Here is an 8004-nt window from a genome sequence, read left to right as displayed (position 1 = left end):
ATGCAGGGATGGTTCAGTGTGCGCAAATCAATCAATGTGATACACCACATTAACAGACTGCAGAAGAAAAACCATATGGTTATCTTAATAGATACAGAGAAAGCATTTGATAAAATACAACACCCTTTCATGATGAAAACTCTAAGCAAACTGGGTATAGAAGGAACATTCCTCAATACAATCAAAGCAATCTATGAAAAACCCACGGCCAGCATCCTATTGAATGGGGAAAAGTTGGAAGCATTTCCACTGCTATTCAATATACTTCTGGAAGTTTTAGCCAGAGTCATTAGGAAAGAAAAAGAAATTAAAGGGATACAAATTGGGAAGGAAAAACTCAAACTATCCCTCTTTGCAGATGATATGATTCTTTATTTAGGGGACCCAAAGAACTCTAAGAGACTGTTGGAACTCATAGAAGATTTTGGCAAAGTAGCAGGATATAAAATCAATGCACAAAAATCAACAGCCTTTGTATACACAGGCAATGCCATGGCTGAAAAAGAACTTCTAAGATCAATCCCATTCACAATAGCCACAAAAACAATCAAATACCTTGGAATAAACTTAACCAAGGACTTTAAAGATCTCTACGATGAGAATTACAAAATCTTAAAGAAATAGAAGAGGATACCAAAAAATGCAAAAATCTCTCATGCTCATGGATTGGAAGAATATCCTCAAAATGTCTATTCTCCCAAAAGCAATTTATAGATTCAATGCAATACCAAACACCAAAGACCTTCTTCTCAGATCTGGAAAAAATGATGCTGAAATTCATATGGAGATACAGGAGACCTCAAATAGCTAAAGAAATCTTGTACAACAAAAACAAAGCCGGAGGCATCACAATACCAGATTTCAGGACATACTACAGGGCAGTTGTAATCAAAACAGCATGGTACTGGTACAGAAACAGATGGATAGACCAATGGAACAGAATAGAAACACCAGAAATCAACCCAAACATCTACAGCCAACTTATATTTGATCAAGGATCCAAAACCAATCCCTGGAGTAAGGACAGTCTATTCAAAAAGTGGTGTGGGAAAACTGGATTTCCACGTGCAGAAGCATGAAGCAAGACCCTACCTTACACCTTACACAAAAATTCACTCAACATGGATTAAAGACCTAAATCTAGGACCCGACACCATCACTGGAGACACCATCACTGGAGAAACCCTTCCAGATATAGGTACTGGCAAAGACTTCTTGGAAAATACCCCAGAAGCACAGGCAGTCAAAGCCAATATTAACATTTGGGATTGCATCAAATTGAGAAGTTTCTGTTGTTCAAAAGAAACAGGAAAGTGAAGAGGCAACCGACAGAATGGGAAAAATATTCGCAAACTATGCAACAGATAAAGGGTTGATAAGCAGAATCTACAAAGAAATCAAGAAACTCCACAACATCAAAACCAACAACCCACTTAAGAGATGGGCCAAGGACCTCAATAGACATTTTTCAAAAGAGGAAATCCAAATGGCCAGACATATGAAAAAATGTTCAAGATCACTAGCAATTAGGGAAATGCAAGTCAAAACCACAATGAGGTTTCACCTCACCCCGGTTAGAATGGCTCACATTCAGAAATCTACCAACAACAGATGCTGGCGAGGGTGTGGGGAAAAAGGGACACTAACCCACTGTTTGTGGGAGTGCAAACTGGTCAAGCCACTATGGAAGTCAGTCTGGAGATTCCTCAGAAACCTGAAGATAACCCTACCATACAACCCAGCCATGCCACTGCAAGGAATTTACCCAAAGGAAATGAAATTGGCAAACAAAAAACTGTCTGCACCTTAATGTTTATTACAGCTCAATTCACAATAGCTAAGACCTGGAATCAACCCAAATGCCCATCAACAGCAAACTGGATAAAGAAATTATGGGACACGTACTCTACAGAATGCTATACAGCAGTAAAAAACAATGAAATCCGGTCATTTACAACAAAATGCATGATTCTGGAACACATCATGCTGAGTGAAATAAGCCAGTCCCAAGGGGACAAATATGTTCTCCCTGATCGGTGACAACTGAGCACAAAAAAGGAAACCTATTGAAGTGAAATGGACACTGAGAAACAGTGACTTGATTGGCACTTGTCCTGACTGTAGATGTACAACTTAATGCTTTATCCCTTTTAGTATTTTTTTTTGTTCTACTTAATACTATTGGTTGAACTCTAACAATTATTCTTAGGTGTTTAAATTTAACTGAAAAGTGATCTCTGTTAATAAGAGTGGGAATAAGAGGGAAGAGATGTACAATTTGGGACATGCTCAATCGGACTTGCCCCAAATGGTAGAGTTAGAAATGTGCCAGAGGATTCCAATCCCATCAACGTGGCATGTACCAATGCCATCTCACTAGTCTAAGTGATCAACTTCAGTTCACAATTGATCATACTGATAGGACTAAGAGTCAAAGGGATCACATAAACAAGACTAGTGTCTGCGAATACTAACTGATGGAATTAAAAAGGGAGAAAATGATCCAACATTGGAAGTGGGATACACAGCAGACTCATGGAATGGTAGATGTCCTAAACAGCACTCTGGCCTCAGAATCAGGCCTTAAGTCAGTTGGATCTGGCTGAAGAGCCCGTAATAGTATTTTAGGCATGGAAAGCCAAGACACTAGCAGAAAAAAAAAACTAAATGAAAGATCTCTGCAAATGAGATCCTAGTAGAAAGAGCAGACCATCAAAGAAGGAGGCACCTTTCTCTGAAGGGAGGAGTGAACCTCCATTTTGACTATGATCTTGTCTAAATAAGATTGAAGTCAGAGAACTCAAAAGGCTTCCATAGCCTTGGCAACTCATGACTAGAGCCTAGGGAGATTTCTGACGCCACAGATAAAAGTGTCAGTTTGTTAAGTCAACAACAGGAGTCACTGTGTGCTTACTCCTCATGTAGGATCTCTGTCCTTAAAGTGTTGTCCAATGTGAATTAATGCTACAACTAGTACTCAAACAGTACTTTATACTTTGTGTTTCTGTGTGGGTGCAAACTGTTGAAAGCTTTACTTAATATATACTAAATTGATCTTCTGTATAGAAAGATAATTGAAAATGAATCTTAATGTGAATGGAATGGGAGAGGGAGCAGGAGTTGAGAGGGTTGCTGGCAGGAGGGAAGTTATGGGGGGGGGGGGGAGGAGACATTTGATCCATAAGCTGTACTTTGGAAATTTATATTTGCTAAATAAAAGTTAAAAAAAAAATAAAAATAAAAACAATGATGCACCAAAGAATATCCCTGATGAACAGATGCAAAAATCATCAAACTACTTGCTAATCAAATCCAGCAGGTAAGATCATTCACCTTGAACAAGTAGAATTTATGTCTGGTATGCAGGGATGGTTCAACATATTCAAATAAACAAACACAATCCCTCACACTAATCATGTTTCTCTTCAATATGTTATCTCAATATCTGCAGAGAAAGCATTTGATACAATGTCTGTTCAGGGGGCCGACAGCTTGGCTCACTTGGTTAATCCTCCGCCTGTGGCACCAGCACCCGATATGGGCACCGGGTTCTAGTCCCAGTTGTTCCTCTTCCAGTCCAGCTCTCTTCTGTGGCCCGGGAGGGTAGTGGAGGATGGCCCAAGTGCTTGGGTCCCTGCACACACATGGGAGACCAGGAAGAAGCACCTGTATCCGGCCGTTGCAGCCATTTGGGGGGTTAACCAAGGAAGGAAGACCTTTCTCTGTCTGTCTAAATCTGTCAAATTAAAAAAAAAAAAGTCTGTTCATAAAAAAACCTTAAGCAAATTAGATAAAGGTAAACATTCCTAAACACAATCAAAGCAGTATGACAAACCCACAGCCATCATCATATTAAAAGGGGAAAATCTGAAGTATTTCTACCAAGATACAGAAACACCCAAGGATGACCATCTTCACTTAAATTTATTGCAATAAATTTAACCAAGGAAGTAAAGGATCTCTACAATGAGGATTATACAACATTAAATAAATGGAAAATGACAAAGTGCAAAAGTCTTCCATTTTCATGGATTGTCAGAATATCAAAATGTCTATACTACCCAAAGCAATTTACAGATTCAACACAATGCCAACCCAAATGCCAAGGGTATTCTCAGATCTAGGAAAAATTATGCTAAAATTCACATAGAAACCAGAGACCCTGAATAGCTGAAGAAATCTTAAATGACAACAAAGCCAGAGGTATTGCAATGCCAGATTTCAAGACACACTCCAGGCAAGTTACAATCACAAAACAATCACAAAAACAGACACATAGACCAATGGAACTGAACAGAAACCCTAGCAGTCAATTCATGCATCCACAACCAGCCTGTCTTTGAAAAAGGAGCTTGGGGGAAGATGGGGGGACAATCCCTGGATAAACCGTCTCCACTTGCAGAAGTATGAAACAAGAACCCTACCTTATATTTTACACAAAAATCAACCCAAACAGACCAAGGGCCTAAATATAACCAGATATCATCAAATTACTAAAAGACAACATCAGGTAAATTCTTCAAGACATTGGTATAGGCAAAGACTTCTTGAAAAAGACCCCAGAAGTACAGGCAAGCAAAGCAAAAAATCAACATCCAGGATTACATCAAGTGAGCAGGCAACCAACAGAATGGGAAAGGATGTTTGCAAACTATGCAACTGATAAAAGGTTTAGTATCCAACATCCTTGAACAAGAAACTCCAAACAATGCAGTTAAGAAGTAGGCAAGGGCCCAGTGCTGTGGCGTAGCAGGTAAAGCTGACAGCTGCAGTTCTGGCATCCCATATGGGTGCCAGTTCAAGACCCAGCTGCTCCACTTCCCATCCAGCTCTCTGCTATGGCCTGGGAAAGCAATGGCAGATGACCCAAGTCCTTGGGCCCCTGCACCCACATGGGAGACTTGGAAGCTCCTGGCTCCTGGCTTCGGATCAGCGCGGCTCTGGCCATTGTGGACAACTTGGGAATGAACCAATGGATGGAAGACCCCACTCTGCCTTTCCTTCTCTAACTTATTTAAAGACTTATTTAAAAGTCAAAGTGGGCAAAAGTCTTGGACAGGCACTTTTTAAAGGAGTAAATTCAAATGACCAGACTCTTAAAGATGCTCAGGAGCCATCAGTGAAACGCAAACCAGAACCACAGTGAGGTTTCACCACACCGCTGTCAGGATGGCTTTCATATAGAAATCTGCGAGTAAATGCTGGTGAGAATGTGGAGGGAAAGGTACCCTGACATACTGTTGATGGAAACGTAAAGTAGTACAATAATTATGCAAGACAAAGTATAGAGACTCCCCAGAAATCTGAAAATAGATGTAACCATATAATCCAGACATCCCATTCCAGGGAATTTACCCAAAATAAATGAAGTCAGCCTAAAAAAATTTTTACCTCCATGTTTATTGCAGCTCCATTCATAATAGCTAAGATATGCAATCAACCCAGATGGCCATCAACTGATAATTGGATTAAGAAAATGGGATACACACGCACACTCACAGACACCATGGACTACTACTACAGCTGTGAAGAACGAAATACTGTCTTTTGCAACAAAATGTGAACTACTGGAAACCATTATGCCTAGTGAAATAAGCCAGAACTCAAAAGACAGGTATGGTTTATTATGCAGTTATTATAGAATTTAAAGATGTATAGGAATGAAGCATTTTGTCATTTGTTTTTAGCCCTTGTTTATACTCCTGTGTAACTGTAATCTTCCTACTTGATTTGTGAATGTTATGTCTAGCTCATAGCAAGAGTCTTGGGTGATTGCTGACGTCATAAACAAGAGTACCAATTGTTAAATCAACAATGGGAGTCACTGGGTACATGCTCCCCACGTAGGATCTCTGTCCTTGATGTGTTTTACTATGAAACTCAAAACCAACACTACTAGTTGAACAATACCCTACACCTTGTGCGGTTGTGTGAGTGCAGCCTGTTGAAATCCTTGCTTAGTATATACTAAGTTGATCTTCAGTATATGAAGGTAATTGAAAATGAAACTCGATGAAGGGCGGGATGGGAGAGGGAGTGGGAGATGGGAGGGCCACAGGAGGGAGGGAGGTTGGGGGGGAAACAATACAAAAGTTGCACTTTGTAAATTCACATTTCTTAAAAAAAAAATACTATAACAAAACAAAAAAGAACTTAAAAAATACTAAAAGGGTAAAGTATTATGTTCTACTTAAAACTATTGGTTGAACTCTAATACACAATTACTCTTAGGTGTTTAATTAATGCTATAACTAGTACTCAAATAGTATTTTACACTTTGTGTTTCTGTGTGGGTGCAAACTGTTGAAATCTTTACTTTACATACAGAAGATCAATTTAGCATATATTAAGATAATTGAGTATTAATCTTGATGTGAATGGAAGGGGAGAGGGAGTGGGAGAGGGGAGTGTTGTGGGTGGGAGGGAAGTTAAGGGGGGGGGAGCTATTGTAATCCATAAGCTATACTTTGGAAATTTATGTTCATTAAATTAAAAAAAAATTATCACAAAAAAAAGAATGTCATGTCTAGTGATTCATTAAGCTAGTGATTGTAGAATGGATTTAAATTATGATTTTGCAAAAGCTAAAGAGATTAAGGTAGGAGCGAGCTTTATGGATTGAGGCAGGGAGGGCATACCTATGAAATCTAAGATCTTTATTAACATGAAGATAGAATACATCAAATGCATCTTACGTATTGCTACAAGTTATCTGTAAAGATAAATATCTACAAGTCACTCAGTATGAACTAATTTAATACTCCTATAACTGCTAAGCTCATTTTATAATTTTGTAGCTCCCAAAAATCTTTAACCCAAAATGGTAGAATCCTATCAAATATTTAATAAATTAGCACCAATATCATACAGTATCTTCCAGAAGATCAAAAATTTCCCAATTTATAGTAATATCAACCTGATATCAAACCCATATAAAAAATAGAAGAGGGGCCGGCCCCATGGCTCACTAGGCTAATCCTCTGCCTTGTGGCACCGGCACACTGGGTTCTAGTCCCGGTTGCCCCTCTTCCAGGCCAGCTCTCTGCTGTGGCCAGGGAGTGCAGTGGAGGATGGCCCAAGTACTTGGGCCCTGCAACCCATGGGAGACCAGGAGAAGCACCTGGCTCCTGCCATCGGATCAGCTTGGTGCGCCGACCGCAGCGCACCACCCATGGCGGCCATTGGAAGGTGAACCAACGGCAAAAGAAGACCTTTCTCTCTCACTGTCCACTCTGCTTGTCAAAAAAAATAAAATTAAAAATAGAAGAGGGAAACTGAAGACCAATATCTTGCATGAGAAATCTATACAAAAACATATATTAGCAAATAGAATTCATCAATGTAGAAAGAATTGATCACCACCACTAAGTTGGGATTATTCCAGAGAGAGAAGATATTGGGGGAAAAAAAGTCCATGTATTCCACCTTATTAACAGTCTCACGAAGGAAAATCACAAGTCCAGAGAAACTAATTCAGAGAAAGTCATTTAGCAAACTTTAGAATTTATTCAAAAAAAAAAAAAAAAAAACCACAAACACAAAACACCACACTTCATAAGGCTAGCCTCTTGGCTTAACAGGTAAGCCAGTGCCTGTGATGCCAGCATCCCATAGGAACACTGTTTCGAGTCCCAGCTGCTCTTCTTCTAGTCTGCTCCCTGATATTACACCTCGGAAAGCAGTGAAAGATGGGCCAAGCTCTTGGGCCCCTGGATCCATGTGTCAGACCTGGATGAAGCTCCTTGCTTCAGGTTGGCTCTGCCTTGACCACTGTGGCTATTTAGGGAGTGAACCAGTAGATGGGAGATCTCTCTCCCTCTAACTCTGCATTTCCAATAAATAGCTAAGAAAAATGAAAGAAAAAATGGGAATAGGAATAGAGTGGATCCTTGAGTTGGCAAAGAACGTACAAAACATCTGCAGCTAACATTATGCTTAATGGTCCAAGACAGAAATAGGGCAAAACAGTCTGCTGTCACCATTCTCATTCAACACAGTGCTTAA

The 8004-nt window shown here is 39.7% G+C and overlaps 1 protein-coding gene across 2 annotated transcripts in view; it reads left to right on the top strand.

Annotated features, from left to right (window-relative positions):
* Nucleotides 1-5836: 5836 nt before the first annotated feature.
* Nucleotides 5837-8004, top strand: part of HTR2A (5-hydroxytryptamine receptor 2A) — a 94553-nt gene continuing 92385 nt past the window's right edge. The window contains exon 1 of one of the 2 annotated variants that reach the window (XM_051832243.2): nt 5837-5992. The gene's annotated coding sequence lies outside the window, so the exon portion shown is untranslated. The remainder of the gene's footprint in view (nt 5993-8004) is intronic. The other variant, XM_051832242.2, reaches the window with a different exon arrangement.

The sequence above is a fragment of the Oryctolagus cuniculus genome, chromosome 9 (assembly GCF_964237555.1).
Source record: "Oryctolagus cuniculus chromosome 9, mOryCun1.1, whole genome shotgun sequence".
Classification (NCBI taxonomy): Eukaryota; Metazoa; Chordata; class Mammalia; order Lagomorpha; family Leporidae; genus Oryctolagus; species Oryctolagus cuniculus.
Note: the sequence above shows the minus strand (reverse complement) of the source record. Positions and strands in the feature narration are given on the sequence as shown.